Consider the following 27,232-nt stretch of genomic DNA (forward strand, 5'->3'; position numbering starts at 1 on the left):
GTAAAAAACTCTGCAGGGCAACAAAACACAGCAGAGCCCACACTCGCAGAGTGGGAGACCTTTACCAGCTACGCTTCAGATGAGGCGCTGATGTCTAGAATTTGCAAAGAACTGCAGAAACTGAATGCCAAGGAAATAAAACTGCCAATCAACAAATGGACTAATGAACTGGATAGATGGTTTTCAAATAAAAAGTTATAAATGGCCAATAACTACTTTTAAAAGTTTTCAACATCCCTAGCCATTGAGGAATTGAAATTACGTGGAGCTACTGCCTCACCCCAGTCAGAATGGTGGTCACTAAGGAATCTGACAGGAAGCGTTGGGCTGGTGATGCAGACAGGAACTCGTATTCACAGTTTTGGTGGAAGTTAACACATCTATCTATTGTGGGGATCAGTTTGGAGTTTCCTCAAAAAAATTAAAACTAGAACTACCATATGACCCAGCCATTTCACTTTGGGCATATACCCAGAGAACTCCACACCAAGGAGATATTTACTCTTCCATGTTTACTGCTGTCCTTATAGCAAAGAGAGGGAACCAAGCTAGTCCAACAATAGCTGAGTGGACAATGAAAATCTGGTGTGTATGTAAAACGCACTATTATTTAGCCCTAAAGAAAAATGAAGTCATGAAATTTTCAGGGAAGTTAATGGACTTAGGATGCATCATATCAGGTGAGGTCACTCAGTCTCAGAAAGAAAAATACTGCATGATCTTCCCCCATGTCAACGTGAGCCTACAATGTATATAGATGTATATGCAAGCAAATGTGTGTGTGGGTAGTGTAACATTTGGAAACAAGAACAAGAATGATAACAAAAAAGACAAAATCCACACTAGTGAGTTCACATAAATAGACCACCCTGTGTAAGTCCTTTGGGTGCTCTCTCAATGTCTAATGCATTTTCATTGCAAAATAATCCTTAAGTGGACGGTGTCCACATGTGATCCCATGAAGGGCTATCACTTTATCATGAGACCTAAATTTTAAAGTATGTTGTTATTGCCTATTCCTGTAGATGTAGTTTTTGAAAGTACTAATAAACTTAAGAGTACTTTAGTCTTTACAATTTTTAGCTATTCAAATTATAGCATGTGAAGATTGGTAGAAGTATGTTTAAAATACAGTTTTGAAAACTCTGAGAATATGTGGAAATACCCTTAATCTCAAAGAATATCATGTCAGGAATTTGAAAATACCAAGGAACATTTTTCTGCCCACTGTATGCTACAATTCATGTCACTGTTGATGAACCCATTTTTGTTTTTTATTTTGTTTTTTCAAGACAAGTTTTCTTTGTGTAACAGCCCTGGCTGTCCTTGAACTCGATTTGTAGTCCAGGCTGGCCTTGAACTCACAGAGATCCACCTGCCTCTGCCTCCCTAGTGCCGAGAATAAAGGTGTGCACCACCACTGCCTGGCTTAGTATGCTTTTTAAACTGAAAAAAAAAAAAAAGAAGAAGACAAAGACAAACAAAGGGAGACTCTGGAAATCGGGAGTGGGGCAGGGGGATGACTCATAGATGAGGTGTCTCCAGTAAGTCAAAAGGTGGATTTCTCAGCAGAAGCAGTAGAGGCCAGGAAGCAAGGGATGATATATTCAAAATGGTGGAGGTGTGTGTGTGTGTGTGTGTGTGTGTGTGTGTGTGTGTGTGTGTATGCGTGCGTGCACGCGTGCGCGGAGACACAATGAGATGACTCAGTGGATGAAGGTGTTTAACACCTAGCCTGATGACCTGAGTTGATCCTTGGTACCCACACAGTGGAAGGAGAGAACTAAGTCCCACAAGTTGCCCTCTGACCTCCATATCATACGAGTCACACACACACACACACACACACACACACACACACACACACACACACACAGATACACAAACACACACAGACACACACATAGAAAAACACAGACACATACAGAGACACATACAGACACATACAGAGACACACACACACACACAGACGCACACAGACACACACACAGAGACACATGCTCACTGAGAGACACACACACAGACACACACATTCAGACACACACAGACACACAGACACATACACAGACACACACAGAGACGCACACTAAGTAATTTAAAAATTAAAAAGAAAACCAACACCTTGTAGAATAAGAACTCTACATCCAGCAAAACACTTCTCAAAAATAAAAGTAAATCAAGACACTCCCAGGTAAATAAACTTTGTCACTGGGAGATCACCTGGTGAGGGGCACTAACCGGAGTCCTTTAGGAGAAAAGAAAAGAGCCCTAGGCAGTGCGAAGAAAGTTCTGGAAAGCAGCCGTGTGCAAGGCTGATGAACTGAGTGTGGGGGTTTGGAATGGTGCAGTTTCAGAGCCTAATTGACAGTTTATCTTGGGGTCTAGTGGACTAAAGAGCTATTCCTCACTCACTCATCAGATCCAACATCCTGATAAACAGATAAAAACCTTTGTAATGTATTAACTTCACAAAACTCTATTTTATATAAATGCAAAGGCCAAGAATGTTGTCAGATAACACCCAAGGCCTGTCCTCAGGGCTGTGACCCGCTTCTCCCATGTACCCACTGCTGACTCATGCCTTTCTGTGCTCTGCCATACAAAGCTTCCTGAAACTGCTTCCAGCGGCAACACGGAACCTGGGGTAACACAGATCCACGTTTTGTGAACCATGGTCCCTCAAATTGGGCTCCAAAATAAACTCTCTTATCGCCCTTTGAGGCTAGAGCTGTTTTGGCCTTTACAGGGGTGACTTGAATGTCGGTGAGGAAATAAAGAACGCTGGCGGAAGGGGAACCACAGAAATAAACACAAAAGAGAGACGAATGAGTAAAGTTGCCATCTCTCCCCCGCTGATCTAAAGGAGAGCAACCTGAGGCATCCGTTTGCAACCTGAGGTGATGGGCATGCAATGTAAACCCATCAATAAATATGACTTCTATAAAAATAACATGACAGAGAGAAGGGAACGGCTTCCCACGAACAAAGATCTGTAAACTATTGAAACCAAGAAAGTATTAGTAAAAGACAGATTGGTGTAAATTGAAGGAGGAACTATGACAATCAGAGTAGACACCAAGACGAAACCCTGAAAACGGCTAAGTAAGCATTAAGAAAAGTTCTACACTAGCAACATCTGTTTAACTTGAAAGAAGAAAGTGACAGAGAAACAAAGAAACAAAACTTGTAAGAAATATAGAAAATAAAAAGCAAAATGACAGACACCATCCTAATCATAGCCATGATAATATTTTATGTACTTAGGTTAAAAAAATGAAGCAAAAGACAGAATTGTCAGACTGCTTTAAAAGCTAAAACTAAAACACACCCCCCCAAACAATAGCAATAACTGCAACAACCCATTGAAGGTTAATCTCCATTGCCAACTTGATGAGATTTAGCATTAGCTGGGAGATAGGTCTCTGGGCATGTCTGCAGGGAATTATCTTAATAAGTTAATTGAGGTGGGAAGACCTGCCCACTGTGGGCAGCTCCATTCTCTAGGCTGGGGTCCGGGACTGAATAAAAAGCAGAAAGTGAGCTGAGCATCAGCATCCGTAACTTGCTGCTTCTTGACTCCCTCAAGCTTCCCCTGCTTTGGCGTCCACACCATTGTGGTCTGCAAGTGAGTCAAAATGAATCCTTTCTCCCTTAAGTTGTTTTTGCCAGGGTCATTTATCATATAATAGAAAAAGTAACGAAGGTAACTTCCAAACTCAACTACCAGCTCTCTACAAGAGATATATTTTAAAAGACATGAGTTAAAATTAAAAGTCCCATAATGCAAACAGCAAAGATAAGAGAAATGAACTGACTATACTAATATTAGAAAAAGCACTTTGTTTGTTTGAAGATTTATTTATTATGTATACAGTGTTCTGTCTGCATGTATCCCTGCAGGCCAGAAGACAATACCAGATCTCATTACAGATGGTTGTGATCCACCATCTGTGGTTGCTGGGAATTGAACTCAGGACCTTTGAAAGAGCAGCCAGTGCTCCTAACCTCTGAGCCATTTCTCCAGCCCCAAGTACTATAGGGAAAAATAGGAACCATTTAGAACAACAGAAGGCCAGTACATTAGTAAGAAGGGCATTGTAAATACATACACATCTATCAGCTGAGCCCAAAATACTTGAGCAATAAAAGATAGAACTGAATAAAAAAGGAAGATTCAACAGCAATAGTTTGAGACTTGCACAACTAATGTTCAGTCATGGATGGAAGAATTAGGTAACAGATGAACAAATCAGGAACAAATATCAGAATGACACAAACGGGACTGGGCTGGGGAAGCTGCTTAGAAAGCACAAGGACCCGAGTTGAATCTTTAGAGCTCATGGGATGCCAGGTGCTGCCAGGATCCCAGCATGCCTACGGAGAGCATGAGCCCCTGGAAGCTCACAGGCCAGGCAGCCTAGCATTGGTGATAGAACTCCAACCAAGAGACCATGTTCAAACAACATGGAAGGCAAGGACTGACATCTGAGGTTGTCTTCTGAACTCAAATGTGTGCACGTGCATGCGCACACGCATGTACACACGCGCATGCGCGCGCGCGCGCGCGCGCACACACACACACACACACACACAGGAAAAATAAAAACAATTAGAGCTAACAGACATTTCTAGAACTTTTTTTTTTTTTTTTTTTTTTGGTTTTTCGAGACAGCGTCTCTCTGTGTAGCTTTGCGCCTTTCCTGGAACTCACTTGGTAGTCCAGGCTGGCCTTGAATTTACAGAGATCCGCCTGGCTCTGCCTCCCGAGTGCTGGGATTAAAGGCGTGCGCCACCACCGCCCGGCCATTTCTAGAACTTTTATCCTGGAGAGCTGAGCATGGTAGGCCACAAAATAATCCTGATTAAGCTTAGAAAAGCTGATCTACTGCTAAGTCTATTTCCACATCAGAATGCAATGAAAGCTGAGGGTTGTGATTTGGTGGTAGAGTACCTGACTTGTATGTGTGAGTCAACTCATAGGACTGGCAAAAAAAAAAAAAAAAAAAAAAAAAAAAAAAAGAGAGAGAAGAGAACAGGAAAAGAAAGAAAGAAAAGAAAAGAAAAGAAACTGTAGGTCAGCAACAAAAATACATTTGAAAATGTATAAATGTATGAATAGCAAAAGAAGTAGCAAGGGAAATTAGACAATACTTTGAAATAAATAAAAGAAAGGTAAAACACCTCAAAACCCAGCATCATCCTAACTGCAGAAAAAAACTCAAAGTGGTCCCATTAAAATCAGGTGAGACAAGGCCGTCCGGTGTCCTGACTCTTTTTCAATACAGTGCTAGAAATACTAGCCTGAGCAATAAGGCAAGAGGAAGGAATTACAAACAGGAAAAGAAGTCAAACCATCCCTATCTGTAAAGGCATGATATGATACATAAAAGATTCACACAGCAGGGAGTTGTTCAGCCCTAAGAACCCACTGACTCATGACAGGGTAGGTGAATCTTGAGAACACTGCGCACATGCTACGTGAAAGAAGCCAACCGAGGGAGGTCACTCAGTACATGATCCCATCTACAGGGACTGAAAAGAGGACCAGGGCTTGAAGGGATGTGGTCACTGGTAGATGGCTCCAAGTTTCAAGTTGCTTTGTAGAGTGAAGACCATGTCCTAAAAGCGACTGTGGTGATGTTTGTAAAACTATGTGAATGCAGTCAAGCCATGGAATTATATGCTTTAAAAGGCATGTGTGTGTATCATACAAATCCTGCCTTACTAAAGGTGTTCGGCTCTGGGCAGATGGCTCAGTTAGCAAAGAGCTTGCCTTGCAAGTGTGAGGATCCAAGTTCAATCCCAAGAAAACATGTTTAAAAAACAGGGCGTGGTGACACATACTTGTCAACTAGTGCTGAAAAGATGGAGTCAGGAGTCACTGGGGCTCACTGGCCAGCCAGCCTAACCTATTTGGTGATGAAAGTCCCTGTAAAAATATGCACAGCACCTGAGCATATGTCCTTCAGCATCCATATGTGTATACACATATGCACATGTATTCCCCCACATAACTATTTGTACACATACACACAAAATAAAGGGGCTAAAAAGCACATACAGACTTCCACTGACCTGCCAGCATCACTCCCCCTCCCCAGCCAACCATCCCCTGCCACATCAGTGACCACTGCAGCCACAGTCCCCACCTGCACCCAACTGGTGGAAGAAGTGAGTGGCTGAGTGCCTGCTGGACAGCCCTACCCTCTAGGTCCTAGCCCCCAGAGGCACATCCTGGCCCCTTCCTCACCCACCTCAGTCCGAGCAACCTGGCAGCAGCATCTTCTCCCCACCTCCTCAACCCTCCCCAAAGCCTCAACAACCCCCTGAGCCACAGGCCCTGATTGGAGGAAAAGCAACCCCTGGAGCCACAGGCCCCGTGTGCACCAATTGGGTAGACAGCAGGGTAAGAACATTCGACAATGTAAAGAGAAATATGGCACCACCAGAAACCAGTGGTTCTACAACAGCAAGACCTGAACATCTCAACACAGATGAAAATGATTTTAAAAATAACTTTATGAAGATGATAGAGGCCCTTAAAGAGGAAATGGAAAAGATAAACAAAAAATTGGAAGAAATCAGTAAATCCCTTAAAGAAAGCCAAGAAAAAAAACAATCAAACAGGTGAAGGAAACAGTTCAAGACTGTTTCCACACACCTATGAACACCTGATTTTTGACAAAGAATTCTACAATGGAAAAAAGAAAACATCTTCAACAAATGGTGCTGCCATAACTGGATGTTGATATGTGGAAGAATGCAAATATATCCATATCTATCACCATGCCCAAAACTGAAATCCAAATGGATCAAAGAACTCAATGTAAGTCTAGTCACATTGAACCTGATAGAAGAGAAAGTGGGAAGTAGCCTTAAACTCATTGGCACAGGAGATTACTTCCTAAATATAACATCAGTAGCAGAGACACTGAGAGCAACAATTAATAAATAGGACCTCCTGAAACTAAGAAGCTTCTGTAAGGCTAAGGACATGGTCAATAAGACAAAACAGCAGCCTACAGAATGGGAAAAGATCTTCACCAACCTCACTTCTGACATAGGGCTAATATCCAAAATATATAAAGAACTCAAGAACTAGACCTCAAAATACCTAATAATCCAATTTTAAAAAATGGGGTACAGATCTAAACAGAATTCTCAACAGAGAAATCTCAAATGACAGAAAGACATTCAAGGAATTGCTCAACATCCTTAGCCATCAGGAAAATGCAAATCAAAACGACACTGAGATACCATCTTACACCTGTCAGAATGGCTAAGATCAAAAACACTGATGACAGCTTATGTTGGAGAGGATGTGGAGCAAGGGGAACACTCCTCCACTGCTAGTGGGTGTGCAAACTTGTACAGCCACTCTAGAAATCAGTATAGTAGTTTCTCAGAAAATTGGAAATCAACCTACCTCAAGACCCAGAAATACCAGTTTTGGGCATATACCCAAAAGATGCTCAATTATACCACAAGGACATTTGCTCAATTATGTTCATAGCAGCATTATTCATAATATCCAGAACCTGGAAACAACTTAGATGCCCCTCAACCAAAGAATGGATAAAGAAAATGTGGTACATTTACACAATGGAGTATTACAATGATATCATGAAAATTTATAGGCAAATGGATAGAACTAGAAAAAAAATCATCCTGAGTGAGGTAACCCAAACCCATAAAGACAAACACTGTATGTACTCATAAGTGAATATTAGAGGAAAATCAAAGGATAAACAGAAACAATCCACAACCTTAGAGAAGCTAGGTAAAAAGAAGGACCCTAAGAGGGACACGTATGGAGGGACCCAGGAAGGGGAAATAGTTAAGATCTCCCAGGCAAACTGAGAGGAGGGGAAGAAGGGAGGGTTGGGGGAGGGGAACATGAGGGATGGTATGGTGATATTTTATTTGTGCTGAAATGTGATTTTATTTGTATGTTAATAAATAAAGTTTGCCTGGAGATCAGAGGTGATAGCAAGCCATAAGCAGAGTCAGGCAGTGGTGGCACACGCCCTTAATCCAATCACATGGCAGGCAGAGTCTCTGTGTGGTCAAGGACACAGCCAAGCATGGTGACACAAACCTTTAATCCCAGTACCAACCATAGAGACCTGGAGGTCTGTGACAAGGAAGTCATGTGGTTGGGTTTAGAGCCAATGAGAAGGCAGAACAGAAAGGCAATAAAAAGACAAGTCAGACAGGAAGAGACTCTCTCTCTGGGGAAGCTACTTCTGGTGGTGAGCTAAAGTTAGTCGTGGCTATTGCTCTGATCTCTTTGGCTATTTCCTCTGTATTTGACTCTGTGTTTCTTATTTACTAAGACTGTCTAGAATTTCGTCTACAGGATGGAGATAGCCAAGTTGGGCAGGGACAGAGAGGGAGAGCAATGAAAGGGATATCTTAATAGAGGGAGCCATTATGGGTAACGGAGAAACCTGGTGCCAGGGAAATCCCCAGGAACCCATAAGAATGACCCCAGCTCAGACTTGTAGCAACAGTGGTGAAGGTGCCTAAGCTAGCCTTCCCCTATAATCAGATTAGTGACTATTCTAATTGTCATCACAGAACCTACATCCAGTAACTGATGGAGGCAGATGCAGAGATCCGCAGCCAAGCACTGGGCCGAGCTCCTGGAGATCAGTTGAAGAGAGGGAGGAGGGATCATATGAGCAACGGTGTGTGTGTGTGTGTGTGTGTGTGTGTGTGTGTGTGTGTGTGTGTGTGTGTGAGTGTGTGTGTGTGTGTGTGTGTGTGTGTGTGTGTGTGTGTATGTGTGTATGCGTGTGAAGATCATGATGAGGAAACCCACAGAGACAGCTGACCCGAGCTGGTGGGAGCTCATGGACTCTGGACTGACAGCTGGGGAACCTGCATGGGACCGAACTAGGCCCTCTGAATGTGGATGACAGGTGTGTAACTTGATCTGTTTGTGGGGCCCCTGGCAGTGGGACCAGGACTTATCCCAGGTACATGAGCTGGCTTTTTGGAGCCCATTCTCTATGGTGGGACACCTTGCTCAGCCTTATGCAGAGGGGAGGGGCTAGACCCGGCCTCAACTTGGTATACCAGACTGTGTTGACTCCCCAAGGGAGGCCTTACTCCCTATGAGGAGTAAATGGGGGTGGGATGGGGGTAGGTAGGGGGCGGCGGGAGAAAGGGAGGAAGGGGGAACTGGAGTTGGTATGTAAAATGAAAAAAAATTTAAATAAAAAAAGCACATACAACATGTGAATATTTTCAGGAGAAAATTTGGACTTCAAGGAATTGGGATGATGGGCTGGAGAGATGGCTCAGGGGTTAAGGGCACTTGATACTCTTCCCCAAGCATTGGGGTTCAGATCCTGGTCCCCACATGGCTTACAACCATCCAGGATGCAGATGGGCACATACATACATGCAGGCAAAATACTCATACACATAAAAAGTAAATCTTGGGAAGAAAAAAAAGAAAGAAATGTGGATGTTCTCAAACCATTCAATAGAGACATCTAGTGTCTGCATGGTCTGTGAGGGGAAAGGGTGTGTCCCAGAGCCCTGACATCTGATAGTTACAACTTCGGTTGCAGGGCAGTTGCCATGATGAGAGTTAACTTGCAGAGCAGTCGGGGGTGGGGGGTGGGGGGAAGGCAAAGGAAGGAAGCCTTTGAAGCCACCTGATGTATGCACTGGGACCATCGTACTTTGAAGGGCATGTTGGCTGGACATACTTCCAACCTGAGCATTGTTAAGACAGGATTCTTGGAGCCCGTGAGATTCAATCCCCAGCTGCAATGTGAGCTAGGCTCCAGTGCTAAGCAGGGCAGCACAGCTGAGGGGCCAGCTCATCTTTCTCTCAAGACATGTAGCCACAGGGATCCTGAGCCCTTCCCAGCTCAGCATGCTACTAAGAATAGGCAGAGTACTGTATGTGTGCTCCAAAGAAATCATGGGTATTTATAGCTACCCCAGAATACAGAGATCTATGGACGGTGCAGTGCTGCTTTGAGAGGGCGCTGTGGTCCAGGCTGGCCTTGAACTCACAATTCTCCTGCCTCATCTTCCCCAGCACTGGTCATGGTTACAGATGTACACTCCCACATGTGGAAGTTATAACATTGGTTGCTAATGACAAAAACTACGAACCAAGCTTGGACAGTAGTGACGGTGATAGGGGCAGACACAGCATCACCAGGGCATCTTTCTCCCTGTGGGTTCCTCTACTTCGCTATGCCTGCTGCTCGCAGGGGCACACACGGCCACAGACACTTCTGATTTGCCTCGTCTGGACACCTGATGATCTTCCTCCTGGCTTCCGGTTCTGATTGGCTCATCCTAGGTCTGATGCTTACTTCTGAGCCTATTACCAAGACCAGAGAGGCTGGTGAACAAGAGCACGCCAGCACGTGAGCACGTGAGCACGTGAGCACACAGAAAATCCTCAACTCCTCTCCAGATGGAGGTCCCTCTGTAGATGAACAGGACAATATGGGACAGACAAATGAGAATGACTGATGGCATATGCTCCCTGGTGCTTGCTGGACGCTGTGCCGAAAAAGCTGGTCGGGCTTATAAACGCCTGGCCTCGCTGATCCAGCATGGTGCTTGTGATTCGTCGTTTGCCCAACATTCCCTTTGTCACAACAATCCTGACTTCATGTGGGAGACACACTGGTCTTGCTTTCAGTCCGTGTCTTTGGATGCCCCTCAACCCCAGGCATGGAACACGATCCAGAAAAGGTTTTCAGCAAAGTCGATTCCTTGCCATCCCAGCAATGGCTCCTGGCTGACTCAGAGAACCTCAGGGCAAAGGCTGAGTGTCCCTCTCCTCTACATCCTCCACAGCTATGGTGCCCAGACCTCAAAGAAACAAATACCCAGGGGTCCTTGGCTGGATGCACTGAATCAGTATGTCTGGGTTGGTCCTAGGCATTTGTGTGTGTGTGTGTGTGTGTGTGTGTGTGTGTGTGTGTGTGTGTGTGTGTGGTGTTCAAAGGTAGGCATGCATATGTTTACAGGTGCAGGTACAGGTGAACACGTTTATGTGTGAGTGGAGTAGAGGCTTGAAGACAGCATTGGGTGGTTTTTTGTTTGTTTGTTTGTTTGTTTTTTGAGACAGGACTCACTCTGTAGACCAGGCTGGCCTTGAACTCAGAGAGATCCTCCTGCCTCTGCCTCCCAGTGCTGGGATTGAAGGTGTGTGCCACCACTGCCCATTGAGTGTTATTCTTTCAGCATTGTTCACCTTTTTTTTTTTTTTTCTGAGGCAGGGTTTCTCACTGGCCTGGAATTCACTGACTGGGCTAGGCAGTGGCCACTGAGCTTCAGGCTCTGCCTGTCTTTGCATCGACAGCACCAGGATTATAAGCTCTTGCCACCACCCCTGTGGTTTTTAAATATGGATTCCGGGAGAATGGAACTCAAGTCTTGGTCCTTGCAAAACAAGCACTTGACTGACGTAACTACCACACCTGTATTTAAAATTGTAAAACGTTGTGCGTGTGGAGCGGGAGATGGAGAGGATTACAGGTGTGACATGGTGTGCGTATGGAGGTCAGAGGACCACTGGTGGGCATCCGTTTTCTCCTTACACCATGTGAGTCCTGGAGGTCGTTAGGCTGCGTGGAAAGCACTTTTCCACACTGAACTGTCTCCCTGTTTTAGCATGTGTGTGGTTAGTGAGCTGTTTATTGGAGGTGGATGGTTAGGTGTGAACTCACTGCAGCACAGTTTACATAGAGTTCATACAGCTGCTGCATTGGAAAGATCTGAGGTAGGCTTTCGCCACACCAGTTCTGTTGAGTGGAGACACACACACAGAGCTGTTTTAAGGTGGTTCTGTTGCTTTTGGTGGCAACTGGACCCTTGCCAGTAGCTAGATGGTACACACTGATAGAAACAAGGCCGGGCAGTTTCAGGAGCTGGCAGAACCCCAGAGGTCAGGACACTAGAGAAGAGAGTGTTGAAATGGACCTGCCCATTTAGTTCCAATCAGGCCACATCAGAATGACTCAGATGGAATGCCAGGGTCTTCTAAAATTAATCACAGTCACATACAAAGCCGGCACCCTGCACACACAGGAGGAGTGGGGTGGCCTGGCTCTTTCAGCCCTCGGACATCTGTCAGCATGGACCCATTAGTCAGCACTTTCCCTTCTCCTTTCTTTTTCCTTCTGTGAAAGTCTCTCCACCTAACTTCAAGCAAAGGCTATTTTTATAGGACCAGGGTTTCATCTCGGAAGAGAAGGGTGCGGGAGGTAGATATTTTTGTACAGTGTCTTGAGCTTATTAATAAAATTTGAGGCCAAACTTAATCCGATATATTTAAGGCTTTCTCCCCGAACCAGATGAGTTTTTACGCCTTTGATAGGCATGAAATAATCTGTATAACCATTAAAAAGGTCATATAGGGAGGAGAGGAGAATCTTACAAGAAAAAAAATGATTATCTAGTTACAGAGAGACAGGGAGGAGACTGGAACAGGGGGATTCAATAGAGAGGGGGAGGGTAAGTGAGGTAGGGAACATGGGGAGGGACAGCTAACATTAAGGGCCATTTGAAGGCCACATGGAAACTTCCCACAGTAGACGCTTCTTAAAATATACACCTCTTTTAAAGACCTCTAAATGGAATCACCAAATGGTGGTGGAGACAAAGACCCAACATCTCTTGCCAGCGAGTGAAACCTCCAGTACCCGGAATGGGTCACATCTTCATCTAATTAAGTTGTTGGCTGAAGGGGCCCATGGAAACCCCCGAACAACTCAAGTGATTGCCGAGGCTATTGGGGGCTCTCCACAAACCGATGGGAAGGCCTCATTGCTGAAGACAACAGCTGCTCCCATATTTCACCGAACACAGACAAGCCGCGCTGGTGCCTACCTAGAGCCTTCACCACTAATGACCGGTGTTCATGTAGTTGGGAGGTACTCTGCACACTACTAGAGGAGAAAGGTGAACACCAACCCAACCACAACTCCTATGTACAGCGGTGACTTGCCTGTAAGATAGGCTGGTGTAATGGTGGCACAGAGGTCGTGGGAGCTATCAGCCACTTCCTGATTGGATTTGAGCCCCACTCCACGATATGGAACCCATGTCTGACACTGCTTAGGTGGCCAAGAACCCGAGACGAGATAGGACGTTAACATGAGAAAACCAAATACAATTGTTCTGCTAAAAGAATGTAGCAATAAAATGACTCCTAACAGCACTCTGCTATTAGTCGATCAACGGCTTGCTCGGCCATCACCAGAGAAACTTCCACCTGCAGGAGATGGGAACTGATACGGAGACCCACAGCTGGACAAGGTGCAGAGAGTGAGAGACCTTGGAACACTCAGCCCGAAATGGGATGTCTCTATCAAGTCCCTCCCCTCAGGGCTCAGGAAACTGCAGAAAAGGAGGCGGAAAGATTGTAAGAGCCAGTGGGGGATGTAAGACACCAAGAAAACCATGCCTCCCGGACATAACAGCACATGTAAGCTTTCAGAGACCATGGCAGCATGTATAAGGCCTGGACAGGTCCAAATCAGATGGGGTCCCAGCACTGCCAGGGGAAGTGAACATGAGCCCCCAGCCCTAACCCAGAAGTCATCTCCAGTGGCCTACAGTTCATAAAGGAGAAATGAGTTTTCTCCAGTGGCGTCTCACTGGGTATACAAACCACACTTGAAGAGAGGTCTCATGCCCAACAGTACATGACCAACACAAAACGAACTCAGTGGTATTTTCAGAGGTTTTTTTCTTTCTTTCTTCATAATGCTTTGGTTAGGCTTTTTTTTTTTATAACCTTAAAAATCTTTTGCTTATATATTGTGGTTTCAGATTTTGTGTTTTTACGGGTCTTGTGTGTCAGTGTATGTATATGTCTGTGTGTGTCTACACATGTGTTTCTCCTGCCTTTTCTTTGTTTTTCATCTGCTTTTTTTTTTAGCTTGATATATTTTTTTTATTTGACTGTTTTCTAAAGAGAGAGAAAAAAATCATGGAGTTGATGGGTAGAGAGATGGGGAAGATCTGGGAGGAGATGAGGGAGGGGAAATGATGATCAGAATATTGTATAAAAAGGAAATCTATTTTTTTAATAAAAAGGTCAGCATTTGGGGTTTGGAGGGTGATGGAATAGATCTATAATATACATAGTATGAAATTCTCATGTACTTAATAAAAGCATTATATTTAAAAATTGGGGCTGGAAGAATGGCTCAGTTGGTAAAGTACTGGCCACACAGACCTGAGGACTTGCGTTTGCTCCTCAGCACCCATGGAGAAAAGCTGGACACGGCGGTAGATCTTGAAATCCTGGCACCGGGGAAGTGGAAACAGGTGGACCTGAGGCTTGCTGACCAGCCAGTAGCTAAGTCAGTGATTCCAAGGACAGTGAGAGATCCTGTTTCAAAAAATAAAGTAGATGGTTCCTGCGGAATGACAGCCGAGGTTGACCTCTGGCCTTCACATGTGTGCACACGTAAGTGCACCCAGGCAGATCCTCATGCATGCCCACCCATCCACATGTGCACATAAACATGCACACACACACCTGTGTGCAGACGCACAAACACACACAAAATTTGAATATAATTGTTGTAAAGGACTCAGATAATACAGAGCTGTAGAGAAGAAAGCAGTTTCTGGGGAGATTCTGATTCAGAGCAAACACTGCCGTTTCAATGCATTTCTTCTCAATGTCAAAGAGAGAAATGCTCAAAATTCTATAGAATGGAGAGAACAGAGCATAATTTACATATGTGGAGATACATATTAATTCCAGCAAAGTTCCTGGTTACTTTGCAACAAGAAAGTCACAAAGGAAGAGTCTGGAGAGGAGGCTCGGTGGGTAAAGTGTTTGCTGTGCAGGTGTGAGAACTGGAATTGGATTAGTGGAACCCACACAAATGCCAGTGGGTGTGGTGTCCTGTAGCAGCAGTCCCAGCATTCTGGAGGTGGAAATTGGGGATGCCCTGAGCAAGCTGGGTGAGCTCTGTGTTCATCGAGAGACATAAGGTAGAAAGTGATCAAACAAGATTCCTGACATCAGCTTCTGGCCTCCACATGTGCATACATGCTCATACACCCTCATCCATGTAAAATACTTCCCCCCAACACACACACAAGAAAAGCAAGTTAAAAAGTGAAAATATCAGCTGCTTGTAGCCTCTAGGTCAGTGTGTTACTTTTCAACTCTTTTATTCTCATAATTCGATGGTCAGATTATAGATGTTAGTCTCTGGACAGAAATTCAGATTTAAAATGTATAGAGAAGTAAACCCGTCTTGCCCTTTTAGGGAGCAAATGCCACTACAGGAGTTTTTCTGTGAGCAGTTTTCCAAGATGATGTTTTAACTATTTGTTGTAGCAGACTATCCCCCAAGCCACAGTCCTGCTGTCTCCAGGAGTTCAGCTGAGCCTGCTCGCAAAAGATCCTCATAGGTGGGCTTGGAGACTGTTGATATTTCCTCATAGAGGGAAGGGTAGGAAGGGTCATGAGACCCTTTCCTGAATGCCTAGCCATCCCCTCACCAACCACTGTATGCAATGTTGCCCTGATTGGACATGGCCTTGGAGCCTCAGGGAGGGTTTGGAGATACAGCTTCACCTATGCAGCCTTGGGGGAGTTATCATCCCTGCCGGGTACAGTTCTTCCATGACGCCCCGTTAAAGTCACCTATGCCCCTGCCCACAGTCTCTCACCCACTGCACTGTCAGTAAGCTTAATCACCTCGTTGGTTCCCCAGAGTGAACTTGGGTGGAATCACACCTGGGTGCATCACTGGGATCATAGGAGGAGGGGGTAGACATTGCGTACATCTCTGCCAGGAAAGGAATTTTAGTAACACTTGGTGTAGTTGGCGGTATAGACAAAACAGGGTGAGTTTGGGAAGAGTGATAGTGGTGCCCCTTTTTTTTTTTTGAGACAAACAACAGAAGTGAAAGTGTGTGTGTGTGTGTGTGTGTGTGTGTGTGTGTGTGTGTGTGTGTATCGAGGGCGATGTTTGCAGAGTATATTTAGACATGGTGGTTTTTGCCTGTAGGGCTTGTGAGAGTGGAGGCAGGGGCATGGAGTACAGAGAGTAGTAAGACATGTAACTAAGGTGAGGCCACCTGGGTGGGAATTGTCTGTAGCGGAAATCCCAAGATGGCAGCCTTCTTCTAGGTGGTATGGAGTGACATGCCTGCCTTATGGGTGAGGTCTCCCTGGGAATATGGAGGTGCTCTGAGACAAGCTAGAGGTTCAGAGCAGCCCTGGGAGTGTGCACCAGGGGCAGAGGTACCAGCAGACATTGTGAGCCCTGAGAGTGTGCATTGGGCAGAGCTATCAGCAAGCAGCTGCAGAGGCAGCCTGGCCTCCACTATGAGTAGTAAGAGATCTAGCTGAGGGGGCAGCTCACAGGGATGTAAGGTGTAAGGGGGGGTTGCAGCAAGAAATAGATATGAAGCTAGCAACTTCGGAATTCACCTCCAACTTAGCAGATAAATTGGATAAAAGAGAAGGAGAAATGGAGGTGTTGGCCTGTCTTTTTTTTTTTTTAATGACTGGGGGCAAAAAGAGCAGAGGGCCTAGATTAGAAAGTAATAAAGAGCCCTTCCTGAGACCCCAAAATCTGGGATCCATAAGAGGAATGCCAAAGAGGAAGGGAATGCAATGGAGGCAGCAGAAGATACGTCTTGAGTCTGACCTTGGATACCGAGAAAGGGAAAATCCATGATTCAGCATGTGGACGGAGGTGTTAACAATGGTCTGGGTGAGGGACCCTGGGTGAGGGCCACCAGAGAATCCTCAGCACTGGAACTGCTGGCATTAGCAAAAAGACTTAAGCAGTGAAAGAATCTCTCCCAGCCTGGCTTGTGGGGTTATGGGAGGCAGGGTCAGGTGGGATCCACTGGAGTGCTGCAGAAGCAGAGAAATGGAGGGATGTAACCGCACGCCCATCCTTGAGCCACGGGCTGCGTAGCCTGAGACAGTACAGGCGGACCCAATCCCTGATGGACTGGCTCAGCCAGCAGAGACACCAGGTCATCACCAGTGGAGGACCCTAACGATATAGGAAGGACAGGCACACTGAGGGAAGTAGGTATGAGGGAAGCAGTTACGATGCTCAGTTCACAGGGCCTGACAGGTCAGTGCTCACCACAGACTTAAGGAAGAACTGTATTCGGCAAGGACCTGGAGACAGGCAGAGAACTTTAGCAGCTTTGCTGAGCCTTATGTGGGGCAGGATCTGCACGAAGCAGGAAAGACTTTGGGGGATCTAAGTGATTTCAGCATGGAATGAGTGTTCAACTTAGAGAAAAGAGAAAATGAAGGCACAAGCATGGGGAATTAGTTCACAACGTGTACAGGTGCAGCTGCGAAATTTTTGGCAACTTTATGGTTGGATGGAGGCACAGATGTGATCCAATGAAGGTGACCGGGAAAAGTCTGCAATGGCCTGGGCCTGTAAATGATAAGAGTAAACAAGGGCATTGTGTGAGGGGGAGAAGCAGGTGTTGCCAGAAGACCTCAGGTTGTTGATTGAGAATCAGCAGCGCTAGGGGTGAGTTACTTCTCTAGAGAGTGCTGGCTAATGAGGCCTTGGATGTCCCTAAAGACAGAGGCTGTCCACACTGTTGTTGGTTACATTCCCGAACTAGATGGTGAGACCCTCTGGCTGAAGCCATCACAAGCTTCCCTTGCAGGACTTGGAGAAACAGAGCTAGGACTGAGCTGGAAGTGTCCCCTCCCTTCCATCTAGCTCCTGTAGCGCCAGACGTTGCTACTAAAATTGCTGAGGAGGATTAACACCAAAAGTCCTAACTCAGCTGCGGATCTCGCTTGCTTCACAGGGGAAGTGCCTGGCAACCTGTGCCAGCTAGTGCAATGATGGGACAAATGGTTATGGGCAGAACCAACTTTCTGATCGGACTTGAGGCCCACCTCACCGGGGGGAAATTCACACTTGGTCCTGGGAACTTGGATACCAATCCTGTGAGGAGGGAACGGAGGCTCCAGCAGAGAAACAGCTGTTACTGCTCTGTTAAATGACGTGCTGGCTAAGGGGCTTCCCCACATTTGTGTTTCCGATCATAGGTTAATACCACAGTCCACGTCCATTTGGTTATTTTTTTCTATTTCTGTTGTTTGTCTTTTTCCTCATCTGTGTTTTGTAGTGGAAGGGATCTCCCTCAGAGCGGCCAACAGCCACGTTCTGGAGATGGACAAGAAGCCATGAGGGTTTGGTACCTTGCTGGAGCTGGAGAACAATTAGACATGTACATCACTTCCTGCCGGACTCAGAGACTCTTGCTGAAGAGGAAGGCAGAAATAATATAAGAGCTGGAGGAGGCGGTGGCGTGTTCCACAGGACTAGCCACAAGCCAGACTACCTCATCTTTGGAGACTGGCTGAGCCTGCTTGCAAAAGATCATCAGAGCTGCATTTGTTTTAACTCTTGATCTTTCTTCATAGAAGGATGGGATGTAGACTATCCAGAACCGTCATCTGAGTACCCAGCCATGACTCCTAGCAAGATGTATGCAGTTCTTCCCTGGTTGTACATGGTGGGGGTCTCCTGGAAGTTCTAGAGTCTACAGGTGGGGCAGGACTAGGGCTTCATCTGCACAGCCATGGGGAGTCATCATTCACACTGGGCGCAGACCTTCCAGTGTGGATGCTTTAAGGCCACCCGTGTGCCGACCCATAGCCCCTCCCCCACTGCCCCGTCAATAAGCCACATAAACTCAGTGGTCCCCCCGGGTGAACTTTTGTGGAATCGTGCCTCAGTTAATTGTTGGGACCTTAGAGGAGAGAGATATTATTTATGTCTCCCCCCAGGAAAGGAATTTTAGCCACACTCTAAAAGAATTTTTTAAGGTCCTTCGTAAGCTGAAAGAAGCAATGCATAGTTCCATTTTCAAAGTAGAAATGTAGTCATTTGAAAAAAATAATGCATATGATTTGAAAAATAATTTTCCTTCCTCCTCCCTCCCTCTTTCTCCCCTTCCCTCCTTCTTTCCTTCCTCCCTCCTCTCCCCCTCCCTCCTTCCTTCCTGTCTGTCTTTCCTTTGCTGAAATGATGGTTTAGGCTTAATGCTTTCTTCGCAAGTGTGAAGACTTGAGTTTACTCTCTATAACCTATGTAAAAAAACCGGAGCATGTGATTCCAATGCTGGGGAGGTGGAGACAGGTGGATCCCCAGGTTCACTGTCCAGCCAGCCTAGTCTACTCAGGAAGTCCGTCCCAGGGCAAGGAGAGGTCCCATCTCAGAAAATCAGATGGATGGCTCCAGAGGATGACACTTGAGGTTGACTTCTGGCCTCCACACAAATGCAGGCACCATTGTGTCCATGCACCTGTTCACACATGTGCCTCCACCTACTCTAAAACACGCACACACATATACATAAATAAATAAATTGCTTTCTGTGGTGCTGTCCTTGAACCCAAGGCCTCACCTGTTACTAGGCACACATTATCACTGATTAAATCCTCCTGTTTTCTTCCTAAAGTTCCTGCTTGAGTGACATCAGACAGTTGCGTTGGCAACTAGCCAATGTCTTCACTGTTCTGAGGGATGGCGACTTGTAGCCCGAAAGACCATTCATTGAAAGGCTGTGGGTGTTGGGCTGGGTGTGGTGGTGCACGCCTGTAATCCCAGCACTCAGGAGGCAGAGGCAGGCGGATCTCTATGAGTTCCAGGCCAGCCTGGTCTACAGAGTGAGTTCCAGGTCAGCCAGGGCTATGTAGAAAGACCTTGTCTCAAAGAAAAAGTCTCTGTGTGACTGTGATTCAAGTCCATGCTGTCAGCACCTATCCTGAGTCTGGATCAACATCCTTAATCAGTGAGGCTGGACTGGACAGAGAAACAGATGAATGCCCTGGAGAACCTGCAACACTTTGCAAGTATGTTTTCTTCCAAGCACTCAGAGACCGTGGTGCTTTGTCCGGATGTGGAACCTTAGGAAGATTTGTGGGCGTTAGAGGTCAGGAAGACCTGGAGTCAGGAGCCCAGGTGCACTGCACAGTGGTGAGGGGCAGGGAGAGAGGGCAAAGCTCAGGCAATAAACAGATCTTTGCCTTCAAAGCCTAGTTTGATTAAAAAAAAAAAAGGCTCGGCCAGGTGTGGTGGTATATGCCTTTAATTCTGGCACCTGAGAGGCCAGCCTGGTCTATGTGAGTTTGAGGCCAGCCTGGTCTATGTGAGTTTGAGGCCAGCCTGGTCTTTGTGAGTTTGAGGCCAGCCTGGTCTATAAGTTGGGTTCCAAGTCATCTAGGGCTACATAGTGAGACCCTACCTCAAAACGAAACAAAACAAATCCCCAATGGCTTCGTGGTCAAAGAGGTGAGGTATCATGGACCCACCTGCCTCTGCCTCCCCAGCAGTAGGAGTCTCAGTGAAGTTACTGGCAAAAGAGGAATGGAAACAATGTCTGTACTTCTGGGGAGAATGAGCCCAACAGGAACAGTGTCATTAATATTCCATATTAGTTATTAGCTATTAACATTAGCTATTAACATTAATGCTTACTCTCTCAAGACTGCCTTGAGCTCTAAGATCTATCTCTGTGTGTGCACAAATGTATACATGTTTAGATATGTGCAAGTACATTTGTGGTGGCAGGAGCACATGCATGCGTGTGTGTGTGTGTGTGTGTGTGTGTGTGTGTGTGTGTGTGTGTGTGTTTATGTCTATGTTTATGCATATATGGAGGTCAGAGGACAATCTTGAGAGTCATTCTTCAGGCACTATCTACTTTTTTTCTTTTTTGAAATTATAATTGCATTATTTTTCCCTATCCTCCCTTTCACCCCTCCCACCCATGTGTCTCTGCTGGCTCCCATATTCATGGCTTCTTTTTCTTTATTGTTTTATGCATTTTTTTCCTAAATGCCCCCTGCGCATTCCTTATAATGTTGCTTGTGTGTTTCTGATCCTAGGGCCGACCACTTGGTACTGGATAACCAGTTGGTGAGCTCTTCCCTGGGGCAGACCATTTTTTTCTGCTCTCAGCATCCCCAGTTGCCCATAGTTCTTTGTCTAGGGCTGAAGTCCTGTGAGCTTTCTCCCTTCCGTGTTAGCACGTCCATTGGTGTCACCATTGGTTAGGTCTTGTTTGGGCAGCCATGCTGATGAGACTTCATGGGTTGTAGCTTCTCTGATATTTCTAGGAGACATAATCCCACAGCAAACTTCCTGTTCCTCTGTCTCTTACCATCTTTCCTCTCCCTCCTCTGCGATGATCTCTGAACCTTAGGTGCAGGAATTGTGTTGTGGATGGGTCAATGGAGACTAGGCATTACACGGTCACTTGTTTCCTGCATTTTGAAAGGTTGTGGTTTTCTGTAATGGTCTCTGCCTGCTGTAAAGAGAAGTGTTCTTGATGAAGGGTGAGGGATACACTTACCTGTGGGTATAATTATGGACAAATGTTTAGATGGTAGTTAGGAATTAAGCTGATTTAATAAAGTGGTGGTTGTAGGTGTTCCTTCAAGACCACGACTTCACTAGTCTTAGGCAGTTAGCTAGGTTCCAGCACTAGGCATAATTTCCATGTTTTTGAGCAGGCCTTAGGACCAATTAGAAAGCCGTTGATTACCACCAAGTTATGTGTGACACCGTTGTACCTCTATGGATTTTGTGCTATGCTGGTCATTGTTTTAGTTCCTAGGCATAATGGCTGGGTAGGACTATTGGTCACTTCTTGTCTTGGTTAGGGTTACTGTTGGAATCTCTGGCCACTCCCCCAGCTACATGACCTCCCATGTGCTGGCAAAACAATTAGTCATTCCAGGGCTTTATGTCCTACTTAATCCATGATTTACGCACAGTGTGATCACCCAATCTATGTTGTATGCCTGGCCTAGTTCCGTAAGCCCATATGCGCATGTGCAGGGGGAATCCATAAAAAGCGTGTCACAGACTTCCCCGCCCCCCACATGTCTTCCATACACCTAAGCACATTCTCTTCTGTCCTTCCTTCCCTAATAAACTCTAATAGTGGGTTTTGTCGTGCCTCGTGGTGGCTTTTCTCACAAGGTAACAGCGCACGGCTGCATAAAAACCAACAGTTACTATTACTGTGATGAAACACCATGACCAAAACAGCTTTGGTGAGGAAAAGGTTTATTTAGCTCATCATCAAAGGAAGCCAGGACAAGAACTCAAGCACGGCAGGAACCTGTAGGCAGGAGCTGATGCAGAGGCCATGGATGAATGCTGTTTACCGGCTTTCTCTTCATGGTTTGCTCAGGCTGCTTTCTTACAGAACCCAGGGCCACCAGCCCAGGGCCCTTCCCATAAGTCACTAATTTAAAAAATGCCCTACAGTCTTGTCAACAACAGGATCTAATAGTGGCACTTTCTCAGCTGAGGCTCCCTCCTCTCTGATGACTTTAGCCTGTGTCAAGTTGACATAAAACTAGTCAATACACTTCCCTCCCTTGGAAGCTTGCATGGCACCTTTTTTTTTCCTTCTTCTTTTCCTGAAATAGACTCTCTTCATTGGCCTGCAGCTTGCTGATTCAGCTAGGCTGGTAGCCTGCAAACCCTAGGAAGCTACCTATCTGTTCCCCCCTGGTACTGTGATTAAAAGCATGTGTAATTATGCCTGGATTTTTTTCTTCAGTGTGGATTCTGGGGATTGAACTCTGGTCCTTGCAAAGGCAAGCACTTAACCAGCTGAGCGTTCTTCTCATCACCAGGTCTAAGATTCATCATGACATCTGACTCTCAGCTGGAGTTAGATGTAAGGCCCGTGGGGGCAGTGATGCTCACCAGAGCCTCTGCAGCCCGCTCTCTCCTCAGTTCATAACTGGACGACTCACCACGGGTCCCTTTCTGATCTCTCTTCTGCTGTCTGTCTCCCTCTTCACTTTCTCTCCTGCCTCTCCTGCTTTCCACACCAAAGAGGAACAGGAAGCAAAGCTCTAACTGTAGAGAATTTGCTTCTTACAGTTCTGCAGGCTGGGCAGCTGAGGGCTCGGGTGAGGGGTTTCCTGCTGACAGGGCAAGACAGAACCCAAGGCAGCCAGGGCAACATATGGAGAGAGGGCTCATAGGAGTGGCCAACCTGGATTTTTATCTTTTTCTTGTATGTGCGTGAGTATTTCCCCTATATGTTTATCTGTACACCGTGTGTGCCTAGTGCCTGCAAAGGTCAGAAGATGATGTTGGAGCCCCTGGGCCTGGAGTTATAGATGGTTGTGAGCCACAATATGGGTCCTGGAAATTGAACTCAGGTCCTCTCGCAGAGTGGCCAATGTTCTTTATTGCGGAGTCATCTCTCCAACTCCCTTTTGTTTTGATTTTGAGACAGGTTTTTTTATGTAGCCCAGGCTGGCCTCAAATCACTACATAGCTGAAGATGACCTTGAACTTCTGATCCCCTGCCTCTGCCTCAGAAGCACTGAATTGCAGGCATGCACCACCATGCCCTTGTTCAGTTAACTTTTATAGCAGACGGGCTTCCTTGTTCACCCCCATTAATTCCCTGATTCATTAACGGTTCTTTTCATTCTTGAGGACAGGCCCATGACTCGACACCTGCCAAATATATCACTCCCGAGTTCCATTGACATGTGACTTTAGGGATTATGTTCCAACATGAGTGTGTTGGTCAATTTTTGTCAACTTGACACAAACCTAGACATATGATATCTCTCCCTGGATCTGACTGAAGATGCCACGTGACTCTCAAGTGAAGACTTACCTTCATCAGATTGTCCTGTGGGTATGTCTGAGGAACAGTTTCTTGATTTTTTAATGGATGTGGCAGGGCCCAGTCCGCTGTGGGCAGTCTCAATCCTGACAGATGGTCCCTGGGGAGGTATGAGAAGGGTAGCTGAACATAAGCCTGACAGCAATCCAGGAAGCAGCACTCCTCTGCCTCAGTTCCTGCCTTCAGAATGTCCCTTTGTGATGGACTGTGAGCTGTGAGATGAAATAAACCCTTTCCTCCCCGGTTGTCACAGCACAGTTTAACATGAGTTTAGGACGGGGATAACCACCCATCTCACAGCAGGCCTTTTCATTTAAATCAGGGCATCTCCTGCTCAGCTCCCTAAAGAATCCCTCATGGTCTTAGACTTGGGTCCTTTGAGAGTTTCTAGAGTTCTGTGTAGAATACCTGGATAGTAAAGCACGGGATGGGAGAACGGACCCTTGCAAGATCCTGGTCCTGTCTACTCTAAAGTCGGAGGCGACCAAAGGTGGCCATGCTTGCAAATACTTTGCAGTTGAGCACTGAATGCTCATGCTCACAAATTCCACCAGCACTCACAGTGCAGCCTTTCTCATGGCTATGATGAAATACTGGACAAGGAGTTTATCTTGGCTCACAGTTTGAAGATACACAGTCCATGACGCCAGGGAAGGCAGAGTGGCAGGAGCGGCAGGCAGCTGGTCACACTGCCCCTGCCCCGGGGAAGCAGAGGGGGATGGGTGCTGGCGCTCAGCTCACTTTCTCCTTCCCAGGCAGCTCAGCCCGGAAGCCCAGGGGATGAGGTCACTCACACTTAGGGAGGGTCCTCCTGATAGGAATTCTAGCCACGCCCCCATGATCGCACATGCCCTGGCGAGACATTTAGTCATTTCCACCTAGTCATTTCCAGGCCCTACATCCTACGTAATCCATGTGCTACATGGTCACATAATTTGTGTGCAGCGTGATCACGTAATCTATGTGCATGTGTGGAGTAGCCACGTGGGCTCATGTGCACATGCACAAGGTAGTCTATAAAAGGCGGGTCCCATGTACCCTCCCCCCTCTCTCCGCACATGTCTTTTCAGCAGGCCTGACCACACACTGTGTCCTGTCCCTCTCTCCTCCTAATAAAACTCTTATAGTGGGTTTTGTTGTGCCTCGTGACTTTTCCTCTCAGGGTAAAAGTGCTGCATAAAACCAACACTTCCCACATCAACCCAATCCAGAAGCTTTTTCACTGACATACCCAGAGAATTGTCTCCCAAGTGGCAAGTGGACAATCAATATTAAACATCGTGCCTGGGTACCCCTCAGTGGTGATAGGGTTTTGAAGGGGCAGAGGGATGGCTCTTTAGGAGGCCAGTGACCTGAGACTCCACCCACCCTGGAGCTCATTGGGATTTTTGTTGTGTCCTTTCAGCCCCGGGCTCAGGTAGGCTCACGAGTTTCTGCCTTTTCTCTCCTTTTCAGTTGGTGGGATTCCCAGGCTCACCAGCATCCAGGAGCTGTTCGATAGTTTGGAGGCACAATGTCTCCCAGTGTCCTAGGTGATAGAAGCTAGTCCCCAGATTGGCACTATTGGGGACTTTTGAGAGGTGGGATCCAGTGGGGAGGTATTCATGCACTTGGGGGTGTGGAATTGTTGGATGTCCAGCTCCTCTCTCTTTTTTGCATTTCCTGGCCACAACTGCCGCGACATGAGCACTCCATCACACACCCCTGCCTGATGCTCGGCCTCACCACAATCCAGAATCAATGGGACCAACTGACCAGAGACTGGAACTGTGGACTCAAACAGCTCTCTCTTCTTTGTAATTTAATTTACTCAGGTATTTTGATATTGCAGTGGGAAACAGACACACTGTCTTCCCTTGCTTCCTGTTGCTGTGGTAAAGACCTCCACCAAAGGCAAACTGTGTGTGAGTCGGGGGAGGCATTTGTTTTGCATATCCTGGGTCACAGTCCATGGAGGGAAACAAAAACAGGAACTTGAATCAAGAACTGAAGTGGAAGCCATGGAGGAACACTGCTTACTGGCTTGCTCCCCATGGCTTACTCAGCCCTATTTCTATATAACCCAGAAACACCTGCACAGGAGTAGCATTGCCCACAGTGGGCTGGGGCTTCCCACACCAGCCTTATCTTCTCAGATACGTGCATGTTTGAGCCAAGCTAGACTAATGTACAGTGCACAGTTTATTTCATTCTGCAGGCGAGGACACAGAGACTCAAAGTCCATCCCAAATCAGGCAAGTGTCAAAGCTCATTAGCCACAGTTCTTCTTATTTGAAGATTATTGCACAACATGAGGATATTAATTAAAAGGTTGATTGGCAGTTGTGAAAATTGGAAATCATTTTTGATTTTCAAAAAAATAGGGTATTGGTTAGACAACCTAATAATAAGCCATGTAGGCTGAGTTTTGTTTGTTTTTGCTGCTAGGAATTGAACCCAGGACGGGTGCACATTAGGCACACATCCCTATAGCTTTTACAGTTTTGTCTTTATGTGTAATTAGGTATGTGTGTCTGTGTACATATGTGGGTATGTGTACAAGAGTGCTGGTGCCCTTGGAGGCAGGAGACATCTGATCCCTCTCTGAAAGAATAATATGCATTCTTCTTTCTTCTTCTTCTACTTTTTTTCCCCCCCCCCGAGGCAGGGTTTCTCTGTGTAGTTTTGGTGCCTGTCCTGGAACTCGCTCTGTAGACCAGGCTGGCCTTGAACTCAGAGAGATCTGCCCGCCTCTGCCTCCTGAGTGCTGAGATTAAAGGCATGTGCCACCACCGCCCGGCCACAATACGCATTCTTAATCACTGACCCATCTCCCCAGTCTTTCAGGTAGTTTTTAATCTATAGAAAATACTAGTTCTTGGTATTTTGCAAAACCCAGCAAATATCTCATTTGTATACCATTTACTTTCTTTTTAATTAAAATGTTGACTTTATAAATGTAGCTGAAATTCATAAAGTTTCTACTGGAATCATTTAACTAAAAAAAGTTACAGAAGACAGACTCTTATGTATATGAAAAGGAAATTATATATGTAGTGTGGCTGGATTCAAACTCTCGATGATCCTGGCTGAACCTCAGAGCTGGAAAAACTGGTGTGTGTTACCATGTTCAGCTTCCAGCACATCCTAAAGAGAAATAACATGTAAAAATATGACTTCAGCTTTTGAAATATAAAACAAATGTTCTAAGGCCTACAAATATTGTTAGGGAGAAATGTACATAGTGTGTAATCTAGTTTTTCAACAACATCCATGTACTATTTATTTTCAAAAGGCAGGGAGTGTTAGGTACCAGTTTGTAAAAAGGGAGAATGTGTCTTCCTGTCTTTGTGATCTTGCATGTGTGGGGGTCTGTAGGCCAGGGGACAACCTCAGGTGTCATTTCCCAGGTACCATTTGCCTTAATTTTTTGAGGTAGGGTCTGGGACTTGCCAAATAGGGTAGGCTGACTGGCCAGAGAGCCCCAGGGATCTATCTGTCTATCTCCCCAGCACCGGGATTTCCAGTGTGCACCAGCACACCCAGCCCTCTCTCCCCCTGTACA

The 27,232-nt window shown here is 46.0% G+C and overlaps 1 long non-coding RNA gene across 3 annotated transcripts in view; it reads right to left on the reverse strand.

The window, feature by feature from the left end:
- Window positions 1-27,232, reverse strand: part of LOC128112636 (uncharacterized) — a 65,263-nt gene that overhangs the window by 16,901 nt on the left and 21,130 nt on the right. For all 3 annotated transcript variants that reach the window (XR_008219072.1, XR_008219073.1, XR_008219071.1), the window contains one exon: window positions 23,680-26,814. This is a non-coding gene — a long non-coding RNA (uncharacterized LOC128112636). The remainder of the gene's footprint in view (window positions 1-23,679; window positions 26,815-27,232) is intronic.

Source organism: Peromyscus californicus, unplaced genomic scaffold (assembly GCF_007827085.1).
Source record: "Peromyscus californicus insignis strain IS unplaced genomic scaffold, ASM782708v3 Scaffold_17__1_contigs__length_78620276, whole genome shotgun sequence".
Classification (NCBI taxonomy): domain Eukaryota; kingdom Metazoa; phylum Chordata; class Mammalia; order Rodentia; family Cricetidae; genus Peromyscus; species Peromyscus californicus.